Below are 24,974 nucleotides of genomic sequence, written 5' to 3' on the forward strand. Positions count from 1 at the left end.
GGGGAAGGGGCGGAGCGGTCTGGCCCTCCATTGGGCGAGCCACGCTGAGGGATATCTCCAAGAACCAATCAAAAGCTCGAATTTCTAGCCGAAGTTGTGTGGGGAATCGCCTAGCATACCCGTTTTGGAGGTCACAGGTCCTTCGGGCGTAGTTAGTGGCGGAGCAAGCTGTGAGGGGAGGGTCTTCGAGTTGTCGCCCGCGTGAACTCGGGGGCCCAGTGAATGTCTGAGAGGAACCTTCACTCCAGACACCGAGTCAGTCCGAACCCAGGTCTCGCTCGTCTCTGCCTCGACGACTCTGTCTTGTACCGCTTTCCCCTCCTTTTCCCCTGGGGTCCTTTTGGTCCCTCCCCTCTTTTTCCCCCCTCTAAAAGCCGAATTTCGCAGATTCTCAGCTGTGAGGAGAAAATTTTGCCGGAAATTAAAACCCTTCCTTCTATTAGGCAGTAGTCGGTTGCTGGGAGGGGCTAAAGATCGCTTGGTGTCCTGACAAGATGCGTTACTGTTTTGCTATGATCATCTTTAATGCTTTGAGGGAAATAACTTGCAAACCTAGAAGTTTCGGATTACTATCCAGCTTGAAGGTAAGACTCTCCTAGAGAAATTTCTTTTTTAACTATTATAATTCAGATACCCTTAAAACTTCAATAGCGATGTTTGAAAAGAAAGAGGATTTTGTGTGTATTTTAGCGTTTAGTTAGCATTCTGAGTGTTTGATGTTTTGTAAGTGTGTGCTTTGATTTGTAGCTTAGAAGATAAAGAATTTGAGGAGATGAATTACAGTAATTGCAACCAAAGTGAATAGCACGATTATGAGACCCAAAAGTCAAAGAAATATATATATATAAAAGTAGTCAAATGAGTAGATGACCAGAGAATATATTGAATCCCAAAAGGTGCCCTAAGTTGCCTGTAACTTTGTAGAAAACAATTAAAAGTAACTTTACAGAATTCCCACTTCTTGTGAGTTCATGAAGTTGGAATTCTTAATTTTGTGTTCACTTTTGAGGGATAAAGGGGGTTGGTTTTAAGAATATTTTGGAGTCAAAACTTAATATTGCTTTATAGACTTTTTTGAGGTACCTCGAATTTTTAAAGTAATGAAAAGTATTTACTGTACTTTTTAAAAATGCAAAACAATAAAAGCAAGTGTAAACTTTTGGAGTTGACTGGCAGTAGATATCTACCTGAAAACTGACATTGGTGCAAGAGTGGACAAAGAGTATGGGACTGGAAATGATGTGGTATTGACTAGCTTTGTGATTTCTGTCAGGGTGCTCGTTTTCTGTCAGAACTTCTGGTTTATTTATTAAGTGAGAAAATTTTATTGGACCACCAAGATCCCTTCTGCACTCTAAACTTCTGCGATATTTAAGAAGCTTTTCAAAATCACATTGAAATCACTACAATTAAAATAACTGTTGGCCCTCCAGGAATAGGAAAGGGTCTCTTATATACATTAATATAGCACCTAGAAATTTATACCCACGCAAAAGTCTGGAAAGTCTTAACTCTTAAAGGGTCCAGCTAAAGTGAACTGTCATCTGAATATGTTACTGCTTGCACTATACTCTTTTATACTGTTAAACTCTCTTATCAGTTCTGACCCTAAATTTGTAGAGCCTGAGCAAGAGTATGGTTACAGAGGCCCAAAGACCGTGTGTCTAAATATTTAAGTTATGAATCATCAAACTATTGTTAAAAATATATTCTATTCTACTACCTTCACAAATCTCCATAAATAATAATCTGGAAGCCAAGTTTACATTTAGAATTCTCAGACTTCTAGAGTCCTCAGACTGACACTATTCTTTTCCCATTCCAAGCTTCTTCACCCACCTCACTCAACATGTTCAAGCCATGTCCACATCCCTAAGTGAAGTCACTCAGTCGTGTCCAACTCTTTTCGACCCTGTGGACTGTAGCCCACCAGGCTCCTCCGTCCATGGGATTCTCCAGGCAAGAATACTGGAGTGGGTTGCCATTTCCTTCTCCAGGGGATCTTCCCGACCCAGGGATCGAACCTAGGTCTCCATCATTGCAGGCAGATGCTTTAACCTCTGAGCCACCAGGGAAGCCTGCCCCTCCCTAAACCCCCTGCAAATAGTGATGGGTAATCAGCTATTCCATCTGCCCTCAAATCTAGCCACTCTGAAAGAGGTGTGCAGACATGGCCCCTTGACCTCATGGACTCCCTGCCCTTTGTAGCAGGAGGAGGGTCCTTACCCAAGTCTAAGGGCAGTACTGTTACAAAACATGCTCAGTTATCTCTTCTCTCCCCTGGAATCAGTCATTCCCTCACAACTAGATAATTCCTAACAACATTGAACTAGGAGAGAATTCCTACTTAATTAACACCAAATCCTACTGGCTTAATCTCTACTGCTGCTGCTGCTGCTAAGTCACTTCAGTCATGTCTGACTCTGTGCAACCCCAGAGACAGCAGCCCACCAGGCTCCCCGGTCCCTGGGATTCTCCAGGCAAGAACACTGGAGTGGGTTGCCATTTCCTTCTCCAATGCATGAAAGTGAAAAGTGAAAGTGAAGTCACTCAGTCCTGTCTGACTCTTAGCAACACCATGTACTGCAGCCCACCAGGCTCCTCCATCCATGGGATTTTCCAGGCAAGAGTACTGGAGTGGGGTGCCATCACCTTCTCCTTAATCTCTACTAGCACTAAGTATTAAGTGTTAGTTGCTCAGTTGTGTCCAACTCTTTGTGACCCCATGGACCATAGCCTGCCAGACTCCCCTGTCCATGGAATTCTCTAGGCAAGAATACTGGAGTAGGTAGCCATTCCCTTCTCCAGGGGATCTTCCCGACCCAGGGATTGAACCCAGGTCTCCTGCATTGCAGCTGAATTCTTTATTGTCTGAGCCACCAGGTCTCAGCAACTAGCACTAGTTGCTAGCAACTAGCACTGAAACCATCCACTTCTCTCCATGTCCAGTGTTGGTACCCTGTTTCAAGTACCACCCCTCTCACCTGGATAATTGCACTAGCCTTTTATCTGGTCGTCGTCTTTTCTTATTTTCTCAAATCTGCTGGCCATTCTACCCAGAATACACTTTTCAAAACATAAATCTGAACATGTCACTTTCCTGCTTCAGACCTGTGTATGGCTTCCATTGATCTTAAACAACAAAATCCTTAATTGACCTACAAAACCCATCATAATCTAGCCCCTTCCTCTTCTATTTCAAAGTAAATGGTCTTTAATTTCCAGAATGCACCATACTATCTTTCAATTTAGGAATATTGCATATGTTGTTTCCTCTACATAGAATGCTTTTCTCTTTGCCTGATGCTTATGTGATGATTTGGATAATGGATGTAATGGAGGCAGATATCACCAATACCTCCTATATTTCTAACCTGCATGACTTGACAGACAGTGGAACCATTCATTGAGCTAGGAAACACTGAAAATATGACAAGTGTGGGATGCTCTTTGATCTTGCAGCTGATGAAGATGAGATACCTGTAAGACATCACATCCTTTGGATCTCAACTCAAGCTATGCTTCATTTACTTGGAAAAGCCTTCCCTCCCTGTCAGGACTAGATTAGTAACTTGTTTGTTCCTTTGCTTCTCATCCCCATTTCTTTCTGCCTGTTGTTTTTAACTCGTATCTCTCCCATCTCTTTCACTCCTCTACAACAGCAGTTCTATGAAAACATACTCCCTTTATCCAATTTCTCCATCTTCTTGTCTGACACTTGGCTGTCATGTGTCAGACAAGAATACAGACTATATATTTTTTTTAATCTCTCCCATATTCTACTTTATTTTTTAATTATTAAAGACTTTGCTACATATTCATCCCCTTTATCCTCCAGCCATCATTTTAACTGAAGTCAGTGTCCATACTAATGAACCATGTACTGTTTCTCCTTGGACTTACATTTCCATTCTGTTTCAGCCACAAATTCCAATGGACCCCTTCTTGATCCTTTTCATCACTCTTCCATCTCTGAAATTCTGAACTGCAGTGTTTTAATATTCTGCTTTCTCAGTCCTCTACAATATGCCCTTGCCTTGTAACCTCAGAGAACTCCCATCTCTACATGTTTCCTTTTCAATTAATTATGATTGCCAGATAAAATACAGGACACTCAGTTAAATTTTCAGATATCCAGCAAGCAGTTAATCCCCTGCCCCCAGTTAATTTTGAATTCAATTAAACAGTGAATAAATTTTTAGTATAAGTATGTATTATACAATATTTGGGATATGTATACTTGAAAAAGTATTCTTTGTTTATCTGAAATTCAAATCTAGCTGAATGTCTCTTTTTTAGTTTCCAGTAAATCTGGCAACCCTACACAAATTCATCCTTTCTATATTTTCTTCTCTATCCAGCCTAAAATCTAGGTATATAATCTGCACCACACCTTTGCCATCACCTCAATTCCTGGTACTCTGATTCTCTTCATCTTTATACTGCTACCCCTGCCCCACATCTACCTGCTTCTCTGCTAAGCATTGCTCCCTCTCTTCCATGTAAGTGTTGGGGATTCTTAGGAATATGTAGTTGCTCTGTATCTAACTCTACACACCCCTCTATGATAGTATGCATCTTGGTGTCTTCTGATTTATCATAAATGCTGACAGTTTCCTAGTCTTTGTCTCCTGCCTTGGCCTTCCACATGATTCCTGACTCTTATCCAGATGCCAAATGGGTATCGCCACATTTGTAGCCACTTAACACCTCAGATTTTATACCACCCATTTTCATCCTCCCATGCATTAATTCTCCTGCATTTTTTTTTATACACCTCATCATTCAAGTACAAGCTTGCGAGTAGTCTTTATTGACATTTTCCCCCCTTCATCTTCCTCGTTAGTCAGCCACTGTCTCTAGCCAGTTTCTCTTTTCCATTCCTATTGCTGCCTCTTGCCTTCAGGCCTCAAACCAGTTTGGATTTTGTCATTGATACCTTCCTAACTGGAAGTCTTCCATCAGAAACTGTCCTCCATGCTGCTTCCAAAATTATATTTCTGAAACATAAACCTGATTATGCCACAGTCTCTTCACTAATTCCTTTTGGCATATGGGATAAAAGTCACTCTTCCTAGTGTAAATACAAGCCATCCTTGATATAACCTTAGCACTCCTATCGCTCTCACCCTCCTGCATCTTTCCACTGATTGATCTATTCTGAACTATGCGTAATTGCCAAAAGAGTAGCATTCCTTGTTGCTCTGTCTATCTGCCTGGAATACCCCTCCAAGGTTGGGTCCAAGCATCTCCCTAGTACTGTGCTTCCTGACCTGCCGGAGTAGAGTTGATTGTTCCTTTGTGCTGTCATCATTCTGCCTAGGATCATTTAACGCATTGGTCTCAGCTTCTAACCTGAGAGCTCCTCAAGGGCAGGGATGATGTGTTATTTGTATTTGTATGCATAGTATCTGGGACATGGTTAGAAAATAAATGTTGAAAAGAATTATATAAAGAACAGATTTATGATCTTTATGAAAAGATGAGGACCAGAGATTACAGACAAATGTTCTTGATAGGTTAAAAAAATAATAAGGCAGGCTGAATGTAATATAATAGGAAGTAGTGAAGACTGGAAACTGAGAATTATATGCCTTATCTATATCTACAAGGTACATTGCTGATTGTAGCAATATAGAAATGAAGCAAGCCTACTTGCTAAATATCTAGATTTTTTTCAAAATGTTTTAATGAATGGGAGTGTGCATTTATTTTTATTCATTTATATATATTTTTGGCCACACCATGCAGCATGTAGGATCTTAGTTCCTCAACCAGGGATCAAACCTGCACTCCCTGTGTTGGGAGCACAGAATCTACCACTGGACCACCAGGAAAGTCCCTTAACTTTTTTTTTTTTATTATGAGGTATCCTAAGAAACTACCCAAGACAAGGTAAACATATCTGTGGGTCAGATAACTTCGTCTGACTTCTGACCTAAAAAAAAGTGAGTTGCTTTGGTTAAGGTAGCTTGGTTCCAAATAGGAAAAGGAGTATGTCAAGGCTGTATATTGTCACACTGCTTATTTAACTTCTATGCAGAGTACATCATGAGAAACACTGGGCTGGAAGAAGCACAAGCTGGAATCAAGATTGCCGGGAGAAATATCAATAACCTCAGATATGCAGATGACACCACCCTTATGCCAGAAAGTGAAGAGGAACTAAAAAGCCTCTTGTTGAAAGTGAAAGAGGAGAGTGAAAAAGTTGGCTTAAAGCTCAACATTCAGAAAACGAAGATCATGGCATCTGGTCCCAAAACTTCATGGGAAATAGATGGGGAAACAGTGGAAACAGTGTCAGACTTTATCTTTTTGGGCTCCAAAATCACTGCAGATGGTGATTGCAGCCATGAAATTAAAAGACACTTATTCCTTGGAAGGAAAGTTATGACCAACCTAGATAGCATATTAAAAAGCCGAGACATTACTTTGCCAACAAAGGTCCGTTTAGTCAAGGCTGTGGTTTTTCCAGTGGTCACGTATGGATGTGAGAGTTGGACTGTGAAGAAAGCTGAGCGCCGAAGAATTGATGCTTTTGAACTGTGGTGTTGGAGAAGACTCTTGAGAGTGCCTTGGACTGCAAGGAGATCCAACCAGTCCATTCTAAAGCATATCAGCCCTTGGATTTCTTTGGATGGAATGAAGCTAAAGCTGAAACTCCAGTACTTTGGCCACCTCATGCGAAGAGTTGACTCATTGGAAAAGACTCTGATGCTGGGAGGGATTGGGGGCAGGAGGAAAAGGGGACAACAGAGGATCAGATGGCTGGATGGCATCACTGACTTGATGGACGTGAGTTTGAGTGAACTCCGGGAGTTGGTGATGAACAGGGAGGCCTGGCGTGCTGCTGTTCATGGGGTCACAAAGAGTCGGACATGACTGATCGACTGAACTGAAGAGTTTTATTCATTTTTTAACTCACAGCCCTACCTTTGTCAGTTGCTAAAAATGATAGATGCTAAGCAAATAAATGGGCTTCTCAGGTGGCTTGGTGGGTAAAGAATCTGCCTGTAATGAAGGAGATGCTGGAGCTGTGGGTTCGAGCCCGGGTCGGGACAATCCCATGGAGAAGAGCATGGCAGGCAACCTACTCCAGTATACTTGCCTGGAGAATCCCATGGACAGAGGAGCCTGGCGGGCTGTAGTTCAGGGAATCACAAAGAGGATACAACTGAAGTGACTGAGCACATATGCATGCAAAGAAATACATGCAAACTTCTAGCTGTAATAAATATATGTTAGCAGTGCTTAGTGTGTTTTCCTAGAATCTGATTTTTTCTTTATATAATGTCCTCCAGTACTCCTGAGCCTAACTGCATTTTTACTTTGCAGGTATACTATCCTCAGGCCTTGTCCAGGTTCTTGACCCGCTTGGATAAAAGGTCCTTGTGCTTTATGAAACCCTGTATTAATCTTAAAGACATCTCTTCTACCCTTCTGGAATGGAAATCTTAAAGCCCTACCTCTATAACATTAACCTGCTCATCTTTATGTGTTTTTCTTATGTGAATCAGCATATAAAGAGTGGTTCTATGCTTTAGGAAAGCCTGACTTTTTCAACTTTCATATTGTCAGTTGTAATTTACTCCACACTTAGTACAGGAGGCAGTAGACTTGTTCCATAAAGTGCCAGAGAGTAAATATTTCAGGCTTTGCATACTGCATGTCTCTGTAGCAACTACTGCTTGTTGCACAAAAGCACCATAGGCAATATATAAATGAATGGGCAGGGCAGTGTTCCAGTAAAACTATAAAAACAGGCAGGATAGATTTGACCTGCAATATATAGTTTGCTGACTCTTGGCTTTAGGATGTTGATTTGTACCTTTATACCATGTGAAAGGGTAAACGTCTCTTCCACACTCACCTTTGCACCTGCTACATCAGTCACACGACTTTCTCTCTGATCCCTAATCATTCCCAGTCCTGCTTCAGTCCCTTGGCCCAGGCTGTTTCCTTGCCTGGAATGCTTCCTCCCTCCCACCCCTACTCTCTTCTTTCAGATGTCATGACAGGCCTTCCTCTGTTCATTGTTTTCTGACATTGCATTCTCTTTCTTTCTATCACAGATTATAACTATTTTACAGTTGTTACCTTTTTATCATCCGTCTCCTTCAGTAAACAGTAAGCTCTCTGGGGGCAAGGACCATGTCTTTCTTATTTACTTTTATTCACCAGTGTATCTCTGCCATTTAGCAATATCATGATCATATAGTGATTAGTACTCTGTGTTGTGGCTCTAGCAAAATGCCTTGTATGCATTAGACACTCACCAAATGTTTATTGAATGGATAAATCAATTAGTGACTCAGCCTGAATTTTGATTAACCAACTTAGTTGTTCACCAGGAACTGATAGAATAGTTCTGTGATGATGCAATGGTATGTACACAAAGAAGTAAAAAATTTAGCTTTCTGATGAATCTGATTATACCTACATGTACATTTCAGTCATAGTGACTTTCTTAGTAAATGTTTCACTCTTTCTCAATGTGTTAGCACACTGATGCATTGCAAGTTTATACAACTCAGAATACCTTTCTATAACTCATTTCCAAAAGTGCAGAATAGCTCTAGCTGCAGATCTGAATAGGTCAAACAATGCCAAGTTTATACCGTGAGATTTTATGGATGTTTACCTCATATAAGGAAGGTCAGGACTCTAAGAAAAATACTGACATAGTTTTGTCTTTTAGGAGAAAAGGTCTATTTGGATAGTAGAGTAGTAAATAGGACTAAGAGGGTCAATTTTGATCCTTCCGTAACTATCTTCAGAATCTTGGCAGTTAAGCAACTCTGAATAAATTTCAAAAAGTTTTTTGTTTTTTTTGTTTTGTTTTTTTTTAGAAGTAAATCCCAATTTATAAGCATCAACAAATAATATAATAGATGAAAATTATCTAGTTAAAAGATAAAGATTGTCAAATTCAAAAAGTTTTTTGAACTGGAACAAAACATAATATCTAAGACCAGTTTCTTTGTATTCATCTGAAAGCCTTCTGTTATACTACTGAAGTAAAAAAAAAAAAACTATTGACAAGCATTGCATCCATCCACACCTAACCTGTTAAAAGGACTATTGGAATTAACTACAGAACAGGAAACTTGTTAAGTTGTATAACATTACATTATTGCCTTTTCTGTTGACAAATAAGATTGTTATCAAGTTTGCATCCATATAAATATATGACAAGAGAACACATTGAACCACAGATTCACTATTAATTTCTCAGACATGCATCAGCACTAGGCTTTGTGATGATTATGTAAATCCTTTCCCTTACCCTGATTATAATCTTTCTTAAATTTAAGAAGTAGAAAAGAACCTATTCGAGGTCCCAGGGTTGAGATATACCATATATTATAAGTAGAGTTGTTGCATATATAAATAATTAAAATAACTTTAAAAAATAAAAGAATTAATTATTATGAGATTGGATTACATGAAAAAGTTAAAATACCCTAACAGCATTTGTTTAGCTGTATAGTTTATAACACCCTTGTGGCTTAGATGGTAAAGAATTTTCCTGCACTGCAGGAGACCTGGGTTCAATCACTGGGTTGGGAAGATCCCCTTGAAAAGGGAATGGCTACCTACTCCAGTATTCTTGCCTAGAGAATTCCATGGACAGAGGAGCCTGGAGGGCTGTAGTCTTGTGGGGTCTCAGATATGATTGAGTGACTAACACTTTCACTACTTTTACTTTCATAGTATCCAAAATAAAATTTTTTAATAAATAGAAGATGGATATGGGCACATCAGGAGAGAATTATCATTCAAATTCAGTTCAGTAACTCAATCATGTCCAACTCTTTGCGACCCCAAGGACTGCAGCACACCAGGCCTCCCTATCACCAACTCCCAGAGTTTACTCAGACTCATGTCCATTGAGTCGGTGATGCCATCCAACCATCTCATCCTCTGTTTTCCCCTTGTCATCCCGCCTTCAGTCTTTCCCAGCATCAGGGTCTTTTCAAATGAATCAGTTCTTCGCATCAGGTGGCCAAAGTATTGGAGTTTCAGCTTCAACATCAGTCCTTCAGTGAACATTCAGGATTGATTTCCTTTAGGATGGACTGGTTGGATTTCCTTGCACTCTCAAGAGTCTTCTGCAACACCACAGTTCAAAAATATCAATTCTTCTGCACTCAACTTTCTTAATAGTCCAACTCTTACATTTATACATGACCACTGGAAAAACCGTAGCTTTGACTAGACGGACCTTTGTTAGCAAAGTAATGTCTCTGCTTTTTAATATGGTATCTAGGTTGGTCATATCTTTTCTTCCAAGGAGTAAGCGTCTTTTAATTTCATGGCTGCAGTCACCATCTGCAGTGATTTTGGAGCCCCCAAAAATAAAGTCTGTCACTGTTTCCACTGTTTCCCCATCTGTTTCCCATGAAGTGATGGGACCAGATGCCATGATCTTAGTTTCATTCGAATTGAACTGCCTCTATTCACTTGTGTATCTCAAGAACAGTTCAGGCTCATTATATCAGCTCCTTCTCATGATAGTTTATAGGTGCCTCCTCTAGAGACTCTCAAGTTTCAATTTAAGGGTCTTTTTTTCCCTCACATTATTCCTCTTCCTTATTGTTGTTTAGTCACTCAGTTGTGTCTGACTCTTTGAGACCCCATGAACTGGAGCATGCCAGGCTTCCCTGTCCTTCGCCATCTCCTGGAGCTTGCTCAAACTCAGGTCCATTGAGTCAGTGATGCTATCAAACCATCTCGTGCTCTGTCATCCCCTTCTCCTCCTGCCTTCAGTGTTTCCCAGCATCCTGGTCTTTTCTAATAAGTGAGCTCTTTGCATCAGGTGGCCAAAGTATTGGAGCTTCAGCTTCAGTATCAGTCCTTCCAATGACTATTCAGGGTTGATTTCCTTTAGGATTGACTGGTCTGATCTCCTTGCAGTCCAAGGGACAAAAATGGCCATAATGTCAATAAATTATTTTTATAGTAACAGCTCCCCAATGTATATCTGTAAACCTCCTGGTCCTCTTGTGTTTGTGACCTAACCACTTTAGCATCTTCCACAGGTATGTCAAAAGCACCTCAAATTCAGTATGTCTGTAGTAGAGATGGCTAATATTTGTTCCCCTTTTTTCCTTACTACCCTAACTTTATTTCATTCAGGTGCAATGTGCCTAGTTTGAAAACAAAAAAAGCTTAGACTGCCCAACCTTCCTTATTCCTAGGGATACAGTGAGTATCCTGGGAAGTCTGGGCAAGGCTTTCAGGATAGCTATTTAAGAGGAGGAGAGGGCATTTAGCCTCTTTGCCCTTCCCCCTTTCTCTCCTGCCTGAAACTTGGATGTGAGGAAAAAGAAAGACCCTCAACTATCAAAATGTAAAACTTTCAGCCCATATTTTACTTACTTTACATTGTAGGCGAGTTGAACTCTTAACCATTAATATCACTTTACAACAAATGTGGCTTAACTGCTTGCCCAATCATGGTCTTTCCAGTTTGAGTATGTTCTTAAGTTTGGGGGAAGCTGATAATTGTAGATGAGAGAGTGCCCTCTGTTTAAAGGCTTCGTTGGGAGAGCCAGCAGCAACCACCAAGCAGGGAGAATGTAGAATAAAATGTAGAATAAAAGGGGCCAAATAGAGTAACTGAAAACCATCCATAACGTCTCTTGGGAGATTAATTTTGCTGCCAGAATTCTTGTTGGAAAGACATCAGATCATTTTGATGCTTATTTTTAGGAAAAGGATGGGAAGCCTGTAAAATGTATGACAGGAGCCTTACTCAGTGTTGTAAATCTCTGAAAAGAAAAGCATAAGTTTTGTAGTACTAGTCAGTTTTCTGAAAAGAGGGAACTTTTTAGCTAAGAATTGGTGGGTAAAGCATAAGGTATATATTATAACCTTGAAACCTAAGTGTGGCAAAGAGGTGTAAAGGTGATAAACTCATAGAATTTCTAGATTGGAAATCCAACCCTGTATCCAATTCATGAGTCCTTTGCCACTTATCCTTTGCTTTGTTCTTGAACAGGGAAACTTTACCTCCAAAGTAAGTATGCTCTGCTTCATAAGTTTCAGCCACACTTTGAGACCATCACTGTAGGTAGGGGGATGATGTTTACTTAGTGTCTTGTGTAAGCCTCATGTTTGTACATGTTTCATGTCAGCCTGTGTTTTGAAAATCCTTACAAGGTGTTTTTCAAAACTGAACTGGATTCTATATTTATTCTGACACTGAACTAATTTTCTAATGTGTGCTATCTTGTAAGAGGAAACAGAAGTCTTAAAACATCTTTTAAAAAAGTCTTTTAAACCTAAACATTGATCATACCATTTTAGAAATTTCGGTTACTTATGTTTAGGAAATAACACATTCAGAAAAGATGCAGTGTTTCTTTGGTTGCTGGTAGACACAAGTGCTTTTATCTCATACGAGGCCAAGAATATTTTTAGGAGAAGGAGTGAGAGTGGGAGAGGGTGTGGACAAACAGATCTATAAAAACAGTGGCTTGAACTCTCAAGACACTTTATGATTCAGTAGCAAAGTCCGGGTAACCTGAACATCCTGAAGCAGGTCTAACAGATTCCCAGAAGAGATGACCCACAGAAGAGCAGTTTTGTGCGTATGTCAGTAGAGCTAGAAAATTGCAAAACTTTGACTGCCATAAAGTGATCTTACTTTTTAGTTTCACAGATTCTAATTTGAAAAGCTTTTCTGAATATTTAATGAACAGAGCCATGAAGCAACATGTATCTTGCCTCAGATGCCACCACTGCTGGCTTTTCTTGATTCCCGTCAGATGAACTCTTGCTTCTGTATACCATTAGATTGAAAAATAGATGCATAACTGAAACAGCTAAACTAAAAATTAAAAAAACCATAAAATGCCCACTTTAAAGTTAACTTTTAAATCCAACACAAGCTCTAATTAAGTCTATTATAATTGCTATTTTTGATCCTAGTCTTTCTCGTGTTTAATCCCTATATTTGATTCCAATGAGTAGAAAACACTAAGTTGTAAAATAATGTCACTGGGTGTTAGTGAAGGAGGACAGAAAAAGAAGGTACAAATCAGGTACCTGGAAACCTTGAATACCAAGGCATGAAACCTTGCCAGCATAGATGGACAAGTCCAAGTGCCAAGCAAAGAGGGTAAGCTCTCCTTGTATAATTCTTGTAACCTTGGGTTGAGTTCGTCCTGTAGTCTTTATCTTGCCATCTGAGTTTACAAACTACCAGCGTAGCTTGCCCATTACCTTGATATATGAAAAGTGTGAGTGATAAAGACATTCAGTGATTTCTGTTTCTTCACAGTGGACTGTCAGTACATGGGGATCAATATTAGAGGTACACAGATCCTCTTAAATATTGTTTGATGATGATACTAAGTTAAGTGCTTCAGTATATCATAGGAAAGCAAGCCTAAAATAATGCAGCAGCAGTATAAAGTACAGGTATGCTGTCATGGGCTTCCCTGGTGGTTCAGATAGTAAAGAATCAGCCTGCAATGTGGGAAACCTGGATTCGATCCCTGGGTTGGGAAGATCCCCTGGAGAAGGGAATGGCTACCCATTTCAGTATTCATGCCTAGAGAATTCCATGGACAGAGGAGCCTGGCAGGCTGCAGTCCCTGGGATCGCAAAGCGTTGGACACGAGTGGTATGGTATGCTTGTAAATGAACAACTAACTCCATTTGGAGATTAAGTGCCATTTTGATGCCCAAAATAGAGGCATTAAGCAGGAAAACATAAATACATTAGTGGCAAAAGATACAGAATTTTTTGCAGATGTAAAGAACTGTTATTTATGTGGGCATGCTAATGTCTTTGACCACTCTAATTGAAAACATAAATCATATTTACATGAACTTATATTGACTCTTCCCCCAGTTCCTGTGTATATTTAGTAACTTTTTTGTAAAAATTTTGCTAATCAATGATCTTATTATTTTTTACAGCTTTTTTTTTTTTACAGCTTCTTTATTCCTTGATATAACTACCTCTTAAACTAGAGATACTTCTCTTACTACTTGTTTATAGATGCCCTTCTTCAGTTTATCTTCCATTATTAGATAGTCTGCTCTTTCTTATTTTCCATGTGTTTTAAGTATTTAGTTAGTGAATACTTACAGGCTCTGAAGGCAATCTGGCTGCAACATCTGTCACTCCTTTAATTGCCGAGGTTGTTTCAGCTGATCTGACTAGCTCGGCAAGTGTCCACTTCCTACTTCACCTCTCCATGTGTGTCCCTCCCAAAGCTGCACACTCAGTCAAAGAGGACCACCTTCCCTAGTAAGGAAGACCATTCTTTGGTCAGGGGTATATGAGTAGTTACACTCCCCTGCTAGAACCTCCAAAGCACCCACATGGTACCAAGCAGTAGACTTAAATGCTAGGAATATAGCAATAGACAAGGTGGACTTCACTCTGTAGTCACAATTTCTGTTTCCAAATAAGCTTTTCATCAGTGCCTTGTTATTCCAGACTCTCACTTCATTTCTTACTAATTTATTTGTGTAACAAATGGCAGTAAGTGTCTAGTGTACCCAGAACTGTGTGATAATATAATTGAGAAGATAAATGTCAACATTTAAATTATCACACTGTGGTTAAAATAATGCAATGATGGCATGCACTGGATACAGTGAAAATGCAGAAGACAGATCATCAACTCTAGCTGGAGGAGTGAGGGAGAAAATCCCAGAGATGATGGTATTTGAGCTGAATTTTTAAAAATTAGAAGGCAAAAAGATGGAAAAAGACTTGAGGCTGAGCAAAGAGCACTTAGAAGAAGACATGAAATAATGACATGTTTAATGTGGTTTTCTTTGCAACAAGTGTTTTGTAATTTGAGTATAAGAAACATGAAGTGCCATAAAAGGAGAAGAGTCTCTACAGTGGATGAGAGCCAGACTCTCTGAACTGTGTTGCCCTTGACTGCCTTGGCATGCTGAAGACTCACTGCATGCATTTTGTTAACTTAAGTGCTTAATGAGGAAGCATGGAAAATGTTTATCTCTGTCTCACTTCCTGCTAATTTCTCCCAGGCTTCACCACGTCTTGCTTCCTAACTCTAGCTGAACACTTCTCCATACCTTGCCTTTTAACTCTCCATGTAATACTTAAATGCTATTTCAGTTATCACAGCTTTTCTACAAACCAAATAATATGAAAAATTTGATATTCTGAAATTAGATTTATATTAGCTCTTACTAAAATATTGTTGGAATTTAAAATACCACACTTTATATAACTAATATCTTTATTTAGCTCTCCTGTTTATATTCCTTTTTTATGATTATGTTTTTTTCAAAAGCATAAAAGTATTTTGAAAGTAAAACAGTAAAGTTGTGAAATGTTTTTATATTGGCTTCAAACAAAACTTATATAGCTTCTTCTTTTTTTTAAAAAAAAGTGTTTCTCTTGAAGAGATTTCTGCATATACAGAGATACAAAAGCAAGGGAAAGTAACTTAAAATACTATTAACTAAATAAAGCCAATGAAACTCATATAGGATCAAGTCAATATCTACCCATTCTTGAACAGGAAAATCTGAAAATGGAAGGGGTGTGTAAGCCTTTCCTTAATTTCGAGAAGCATGTACTAAGGATATATATGCTTTTGTCAAACTCCATTATAGTCACTGGAAATATAAAAATGAAAAATACAGTCCATACTCTCAGTGGATTTGTTGTCAAGTATTAAGTTGAACCACATGAAATTGCATCTTTTTTAGGTCAAAATGTTCAAATATCAGTTCAATCTAAATATATGTGTGTGTTACATGTATATTAAATAGAAATTTACAATAATAGAGATATGAACAATGTGCCCTGAAAAAGTGCTTTGTGCTGTCCAGAACAGTCTGTGAAAGCTTTCCAGAGATGACATTTGAGCTGAATTTCAGAAAATGACTGGGAGTTCACTGTGTGTTCATGTGAAGTGAAGAGAATGAGCACATTTAACAATAGGAAACAGCCTGTGCAGAGTTGTTGAACCTCTAGAGAAAGGGTCTAGCTCATGCAAATACTTCAGATTGGTTGGAATGCCAGGTATGTGGTAGGTGACAGAAGAGGCAGGCTAAGTAAGCAGAGGGAAGATGTTAGAAGGTAGGAGGTACCAAGCCAAAGAGATGATACTGTCCTTGAAATTGGTGAACTGTGTATAATCCACAGAATGTGCAACACCACATGTTAGGGTTCATAAAGGAAATACTATTTATATCTATATTTTACCTGTCTTGTCTTTTCAAATTTTCTAATTGTATAAGGACTACAGTGTATATAATTCTTACTGCAGTACTGAATGTAAATAATTTCTAAATAAATAAATATATATGTATTACGGTGTGTTAGAGGCTGAATTGTGTCCCCCTCCCCACACACATACAGAATTTATGTTGAAATCCTAACCTCTAGTATTTCAGAATGTGACCTCAATTGAAAATAGAGTCATTACTGATGTAACTGGTCAAGATGAGGTCATATTAGTGTCAGTCACTCAGTCGTGCGACTTTGCGACCCTATGGACTGTAGCCAGTCACACCTCTCTGTCCATGGAATTCTCCAGGCAAGAATACTAATGTGGATAGCTGTTGCCTTCTCCAGGGAATCTTCCCTACCCAGGGACTGAACCCGAGTCTCCTGCTTTGCCGGCAGATTCTTTACCACATGAGCTACCAAGGGAAGCCTCCATATTACAGTAGAGTGGGCCCCTAATTCACTTCGTTACAGCAACCCTAGAAAATGAGTACACGCTATGTGATCAGAAAGTTTAGAGGCTCTATACACTACTGCGTATAAAACAGGTAACTAATGATAACTTATTATATAGAGCTTTCTCAGTATTCTCCGTGGTACCCTAAATGGGAAGGAAATCCCAATAAGGGCAGATATACATGTAGCTGATTCACTTTGCTGTACAGCAGAAACTAACACTTTGTGAAACAACTATACTCCAATAAAAATTTATTTAAAAAAGGTTTAGAGGCCTTGATTAGATTATGAAAAGCAATAGAAGAGTTGGTTTATATTTTAAGATTTCAAATTATTTATGTCCTATAATTATTCAGTCTCAGGATTCAATAATTTACTTATGTTGAATTGATTTATTGACTTCCAGTACTTTACTTCTTTAAAACATTAAACTTTGCAAATAACTTTTTTTCATTTGTGTTTGGTATGCTGCTGCTGCTGCTGCTGCTAAGTCGCTTCAGTCGTGTCCGACTCTGGGCAACCCCAGAGACGGCAGCCCACCAGGCTCCCCTGTCCCTGAGATTGGTATAGTTTATGTTAAAGGCAGAAGGAATTAGGAAATACTTAACCTGTAGCTCAAAATAGATACGGTGATAATTTTGCAGCAGTTTTAGGGGAAAAAAATATATTTAAGGAAAGTATTTAATCCCATTAGGCAGAAGTGGAACTAAAATCAGAAACAGGATCCTACCAAAAGAAGTCATAGCTGTGAAGAGTTTAACACTATATCATAATTGCAAGGAGTAATGCAGGTAAAACATGCCTTATTATAGCTACATAATCTTCAAGTATTAAGGACAACCAGTCCTTTTTATATATGACATATGTTAGTCACTTGCCTGAGGTTCCAAAACAGTTTTTAAGGTCAGGAATGATACCCTAAATTCAAATTACGCATTTGAAGCCTGTTTATACGTCAGCAAGATCCAAAAGTCAGCAATACATTGATTAATGAATATGTCAGTACAAAGTAGATATGTATATTTTGGGCATTTTAGATCTTTATGGGACATGGAATATTTGATAATTTTTGGCCTTATTTATGCAAATCAATAGTAGCACTTTGAAATGCTACTTTTTAAAAAAAATCTGTATCATTGTAATAGTTTTTCTGTCTTTTAGACAAGTAGTTTTCAGACTTTCTAAAAGAATTCTTTCTTCAAATGAATTATTATGTGGAAGCCCATTATACAATAATTATGCAGTTCACTCCATCAAAGAATACTTTATAGACCTTTTTTTGGTTTTGTTTTAAGATTGGAGGGGTGTGGTGGATCTTTTTGCTGCACTAGTTTTATCGAGTTTTCTCTAGTCACTAGGAGCAGGGTCTACTCTTTTTGTGGTGTGCGAACTTACTGTGGTGACTTCTGTAGGGAAGCACGGGCTCTAAGCCACAGGCTTAAGTAGTTGCGGCTCAGGCTCTAGAACGCTGCTGGCTCAGTAGTTGTAACGCAGGGACTTAATTGCTTCCTGGCATGTGGGATCTTCCTGGGCCAGGGATTGAACCAATGTTCCTTGCATTGCAAAGTGAATGCTTAACCGCTGGACCACCAGGGTAGCGTGACTTTTGATGTTTTAAATCTTTGATTCTTATATCTAGCCTGGAAGTTCTGTATTTTGTGAATGTATGTTTTATATTCACTGTGTAATGTTAGAAGAATGAAAAGGAATTTACGTGATAGGAATAAAAAAATACGCTACTGACCTATCTATGATCATAGGGCCTATACCTGAAGTTGCTTTCCCACAGGGTAATTGGAATATAAGAATATATCTATTGTCTCTAATGTGGTCCCCTGGTTTGTGACCAGCACAGCAGTCTGCAACCTGTATCTACTTGGTCAAGGATATAATGTCCTCTGTTCTCATTAAGAGACTTGCCTTTCTCTGCGTTTACCCCAGTTCTTTTAACAGTTTTTGGTTTTGCTCTCTATTCATTTGACTACACCTTTGCTACCTTTGGACTCAAAAACCTGTTTGTCCAGTTGAGTATCTGGTTATTTTTTCCCTCACCCATGACTTATAATCATATTGCTGTAAGCTGGTAAATATTTGAAACTATGTATACTTTTTATATGCTTACCTTGTTATAAAAATTAGCACCGTATAGAAAGGGGATAGCATTGGAGACTCAGAATTACAGTTTTTACATTCATAGCATTTATTAGACGACTAATGTTTTTAAGATCAAGATGTCAGGTGGTCAATCTGATAACACATAAATCACAATTTATTCTTTTAGCTAGTGCTTATTGAACCCCTATGATATGCTAACAGTCATTATGAAAAGTTTTAAGTGTATTTGTTATTTAGTCGCTAAGTCATGTCCGACTCTTTTGCTATCCCACGGACTGTACCCGCCAGGCTCTTCTGCCTGGTGAACTAAGTGAACATGATCCAGCTTTACAAAACAGATGTATTACACACAAAGAAACCTCTGTATGCACACACACACACACACACTCCCTGGTATAAGCTATGAAAGAAACAAATGGAGTTCCACTGCACAAGTAGAGAAACTGCTTTAAATAGAACAGTCAGAAAAGGAACGGGAAGTGAAAAGCATTCTAGGCAGGGAAGAGCTTGGGCAAAGGCCCTTGAGATGGGCTCAGGAGGGAGCTGGGCTTGTTCAAGCAACAAAAGACATTAAGTTCTATGAGGAAAAGATCTTTCTCTTTTGTCTAAAACTGTGTTTTAGGACTTCTCTGGTGTCGCAGTGGGTTAAGAATCTGCCTGCCAGTGCAGGGGACATGAATTCAGTCCCGGGTCTGAGAAGATTCCACATAGCATGAAGCAGCTAACCCCGAGCACCACAACTACTGAGCCTGTGTGCCTCAGCTACGGAAGCCCACACACCCTAGAGCCCACACAGCACAGCTGCGGAGCCCACATGCCTACAGTCTGTGCTCTGCCACAAGAAGAGCCCCTGCAGTGAGAAGGCTGCACACTGCAACAGAGGAGCCTCCACTCACCACTAGAGAAAGCCCAAGTGCAGCAACAAAGACAATAAATTTTTAAAAAAATAATATAGAATAATGTGTTTAAAATTAAATAATAGGCACTGCAGAAATACTTGTGTGTGAATGAATAAATATCTGTATACCTATAAATAAATATCTGTATATAGGATGTAATGAGGACAGCTGAAGTTCAAAAAGTAGGTAAGGACTAGACCTCACAAACCCTGTTTAAAAAAAAAAATGGGGGATCTGATTTCATAAAGCCTCACTCACAGCCATGTGAGGAATTGTTTGCTGGGGATTAAAAATGGAAGAAGGGAAACCCAGATTCATGAGTGCAGCAGAGGTGGAGAAAGTAGACCACAGAAATCACTAACTGTATGTTAGGGCCAGGCCAGTGGGCCAATCTTGTTTCTTCAGCATCTTAGCAAAGGAAATGTATCTGATTTCTCTTTTTATCCCTAGAACTACCATAGCCCCTCAACCCCCAGACCAAGCCTGGAAAGAAATTAACCTTTTGAGAATTTAATCAAGCCCTTGAGGAAAGTAATTTCAGAGTTTCTCCTAGGTCTTTGTATTATTGAGGAAGTGACTATCTTAAATGAAGTCACAAAGAAAATGAAAAATACAGATTATTCTACAAGATAGTAGACTTGGTCATATAAAAAAAGTCAATACCATGGAGAAAAAAGGCAGAGAAACATGCTGGTTATGTACTACAGTATAGCAACTGACTCCCAGTGAATATCCCTTTTGAAGACATTTTACCACATGTACAGAAGCACAAATGAGGGGAAAATTTTTTTTTAAATATGCTCAATAAAACCATTCAACTTAAACTAAAAAAAAAAACTTTTTTTTTAAGAAGGCTTGCCTCTCTCATACCTCCTCTGGCGTGATTGTGAGGGGATAGCTTCTATTGTGAGGACTCTACCTCCAGTTCTAGGGGGTGAGTTGAGTAGGTACTCACAGGGAAGTCTTTGGGAAGCTAAAGAGTGATTGCTTGGTAGAGAACTCAGAAGGACATTAAGACAAAACTCTCTTTTCCCCAGCGTATACTGAAAAGAACCTTGAGTGTAGCTATGAGTCTTAATGGTTGTTTTATATAACATTGATCAGCACATAGGTTCTCAATGAATGGAGATTTGTTACCTCCCAGAGGAGTCTGTTCTACTTTTGAATTCCCCCTAATTGTTAGGAAGTTATTTCTTTTAACCGAACCAAACATTTTCCCCATGTTATTCCCACCCTTGTATGTAGTTTTACCCTCTAGAATCTTGGCAAATAAAGCTGATTTCTTTTGTTGATTTTAATTTAATTTGGCATGGCTGCCTGGACCTCTTTTAATCTGTAAGAGAAAATGAAGCTGTAGCAAGAGTTAAATTTATTTGATGCAGTAGACCAAATTTTCCATGTGGAGGCAAATTTTGTCTTGGGATGTGCCAGTCACTAAAGCTTTTTTAATGAGGCAACTCAGTCTGTTCCTATAAACTGTCAATTTATTCTCCTGGATCTTAAAGGAACACTAGCTCCAGGTGGGCAGGCCTCTTCTGGAATAATAATAATAACCAAAATAATTAAAAACCAGATTACTGCCCTAGTCCCTTCCCGCTCCCCCATTCCTAAGCCATCTACATAGCTAGTAGAGGAGTATCGAGATCATCCTTCTGAGTTTTAGGGTACTCATCCTTTCACTGGGCTTCCCTGCTGGTTCAGTTGATAAAGAATCTGCCTGCAATGCAGGAGACAGAGGTTCAATCCCTGGGTTGGGAAGATCCCCCGGAGAAGGAAATGGCAACCCACTCCAGCATTCTTGCCTGAGAAATCCCGTGGACAGAGGAGCTTGGCAGGCTACAGTCCATGGGGTCACAGGAGCAGGACATGACTTAGTGACTAAACTACCACATACTGAGATACTTCCAGGTTCTGCAGAAAGTGTGGCTGTCCCCTCGACCACACTCTGCTTTTCTCTACTGTACTGTTCCCTGCCCTGTTGTTTCAGTAGCTAACGTCTCCACAAGTTTTCCTTCTCCTAGAAATGTACTTTCTCAGACATGTATGACCTCTAGCATTCTCTTCATACTGTGGTTTTACGAATTTTTATTATCATTGTGCTATGGCCTCTTGAGGGGAAAGAGATAAATATGCATTATCAGCTAATTTGAATCAGAATTGTGGTTGACGTATTTTAATATAAATCATACTCTATAGAGATTTTTGGCATATTAACAATTCAGTGATTTTTAGCATATTCACAAAGTTGTGTAACCATCCCAACAATCTAATTGCAGAACATTTTCATCACACCAGAGAAGTCACATACCATTAGCAGTCACCTCCTATTTCCTCTACTCTCCTGCCAGCCCTAATCAATCACTAATCTACTTTCTGTCCATAGATTTGTCATTATTGCTGTTTGTAGAGGGGACGATACCGACAGGGAGAAAGGTGAGCTCTGGTCTGAGGGGAGCTTCTACTTCTGATCTCTGCTTATCAGCCATCAGAACATTTGAAGTTAAAAATCCCTGATTCTTTGAAGATTAATTTCTCCAAAGGTATTCACATACATTACCCATAAACATAGGTAGGTAGGTATGTAGGTAGATACCTAATCGTATTTCATAACTTTAATCTTATTTTGGGGGAATGAGTGACCCTAGTGTGCACACTCATGCACACACACCCATCTTATCCTGAGTTGTGTTTCAAAGCCTTCCTGTTTGGACTGACAATGATGGACACCATGGCTCAAACACTTTCCTCCAATTCCCTAATTCCTAGGTTTTTCAGATCAGGCTGCCCTACCTGTATCTTGCTGGTTTTAGGTAAGATATCCAAATACTAGGTGATGATAAAGGGTGGGAGTCAGTAGAATGAACCATAGGGAATGACTTAGAGAAAACATCCCTCTCTGCCTTGTGTACAACCAGAACATGGAGAGAGAAAGAGGGGTAGCAGGTCAGTGAGGAATGGCTCTTTACTGGGTACTTTTTCTAGCCAGGGCATGTGGGCCTCCCAGCACCTCTACCCCTCAGGAGTGGTCCTTTATGATGTATCAGCTCCCCAGAGCCGCCATTGGCTGTTGGGAGTGTCCTGATGACCAAATAAAGCAGAACAGGTGTGACTCCTCATTGTCCTGGGGAGAGGTATATATACAGAGGGCAGGCCTGGCAGACAGGCAGACAACTGAGTGGCTTCAACATGGCAAAAGTGACTGATCAATCTTGGGAGCCAAAAACCACAAGCACAAAGCGGTGGAAGAAAAGGAAGACCCTCTCTCAGCCTGGATCAAGAGGCAAGGTGAGATGACCCTACCCAAGCTCCTCCTCTTCTTTCCCATTTACACCCTCTGCCCCCTTCCCTCACCTCGAGATAATCCTGCCCCAGCCTGGCACAAACTTCCTCCTTAGTCCCTCACCCTTTCCCCCGACCCTTCTCCCAACCAGTGACCTCTGGGCTCACCGTTGCCTTAACAGGTGGTGAAGATATATAAGAAGGTAAAAAGACCACTCCATGTGTGTTCAAGAAAAAAATACTCCCCAAAAGTTATAACTGCAAGAAGACAAAGGAGAACAAGAAGGGCCAAGCTTCAGCCAGTTCCATAGACTGAGCCAAAAGCAGCCAGGCCAGGCCTAACAGCCCCTGTAGAACGACACCACTCTGAGATAAGACCTAAGCAAATAGCGCCTGCAGAGCAAGCTTCAGAGACCTGAGAACAATCTGCTATATCGAGAGTCCTGGCTGCGGAGAAATGGCCAACCGCGTAGACACTGGCTCAGACACTGATGTGAAACATGGGACACAAATGCTGGTTATTAAAATCAGCAAAGTGTGAGAAGCCCCTCAAAAAAAAAAAATAAAATAAAATTAGGCGCTCTGCACAGAAATGAATCGTGTCACTTTGGTGTTGTCTGAGATTATTTCTTAAAGTGAGAGAGTGATGATAGAGAAGCTTAGCATCTTTGGTTCCCCCGTATCTACCTGAGGAGAAAATGTACATGCAGCTCTCCAAGAGTGGAAAGTACCCTTTCTGCCAGGTTCTCCAGCTCTGGCAGACCAGTTTTTTTACCATTTCTGTACTTGGTGGTCAACACTCATTTTCAAGTGTGAGTGAAGTCAGCAGAACACAGCAGTGCCAAATTCACTCTAGTAGGTTAAAGGCAATGGAAAGGGAACAGGGGAGAAACAACAAGGAGAAGGCTCTGACTTTCTCAGTCATAACACAGAACTGAACTGCACTGGTTGCCTGGGATAATTCGGTTGTGAGTTGAAGGCCCCTGATCCTCACAGCTCCCTCATCCTTTGCTGGCCTCGTGGTGAGTTTTGTAACAAAGGACAGGATGGCAGCAGTTCCAGCCACTAGGATGGGTAGTCACAAGGCCACACTGAGCAGGGCCTTCAGCAGATACTCGTTGCTGGCCTAGTTCTGCCTACCTTCCTTCGTCTCACCGTCCCACCAGTCTCTCCCACCCCCACCTCCCGCTTTAAGCCCAGAATGGAGTGCTCAAAGTCGCCCACAGAGGTGGAGATGATTGAGAGTCCAGTATTTATTGATTAGAAAGTGATTCTCAGGCATGTGTGTGTCTCTAAAAGAATTTGAAAAACTATTCACCTCCTTAGGGCTTCCCTGGTGGCTCAGAGGATAAAGCGTCTGCCTGCAATGCAGGAGACCCGGCTTTGATCCCTGGGTTGGGAAGATCCCCTGGAGAAGGAAATGGCAACCCACTCCAGTATTCTTGCCTGGAGAATCCCATGGACAGAGGAGCCTGGCGGGCTACAGTCCATGGGGTCTCAAAGAGTCGGACACGACTGAGCGACTTCACTTATTCACCTCCTTACATAACTTTTAAGTTGAAATTCAAAATTTCTATTTCATAAGTTTAAATATTTATTAAGGATATAATTTGTAATTTGTTGTAAACATTGCTATTGAAAATAAAACTGTTACATCAGTCTTTTTTAAATTTTTGTCTTCATAAATTCCACCCCAGAATTTATGCTATAGAATTAGACTAGAGAAGTGTCACTAAACAGGGTTATTATTTGGCCTGTATTTTTGCTCTCAAAAGCTTTGAATCTGAACCAGCACATGGTTGAGACTCAGTTCTTTGCCATGCCATATGAATGAGATGATTTTTCTTCTGTACATTTTTAAAATACCATGTGATATTGGCCTGAACTGTAAGGACAAGTGCCTATCTGACCCCTCTTTACTCTGTAGCTGTGGAACACATTAGCTACAGGCTATACTCCAGCAGTGGAGAAGGTGATGGCACCCCACTCCA

At 40.0% G+C, this 24,974-nt stretch overlaps 1 long non-coding RNA gene across 2 annotated transcripts; it reads left to right on the top strand.

Moving 5' to 3' along the window:
- Positions 1–23,580, top strand: LOC133246002 (uncharacterized). Of its 2 annotated transcripts, none has more exons than XR_009735863.1 (3): positions 1–584; positions 19,428–22,989; positions 23,166–23,580. It is a non-coding gene; the product is annotated as an uncharacterized LOC133246002 (long non-coding RNA). The 2 variants fall into 2 exon arrangements; XR_009735864.1 differs by having other exon boundaries at positions 38–584; positions 22,088–22,989.
- Positions 23,581–24,974: the final 1,394 nt, after the last annotated feature.

The sequence above is a fragment of the Bos javanicus genome, chromosome 4 (genome assembly GCF_032452875.1).
Source record: "Bos javanicus breed banteng chromosome 4, ARS-OSU_banteng_1.0, whole genome shotgun sequence".
NCBI lineage: Eukaryota > Metazoa > Chordata > Mammalia > Artiodactyla > Bovidae > Bos > Bos javanicus.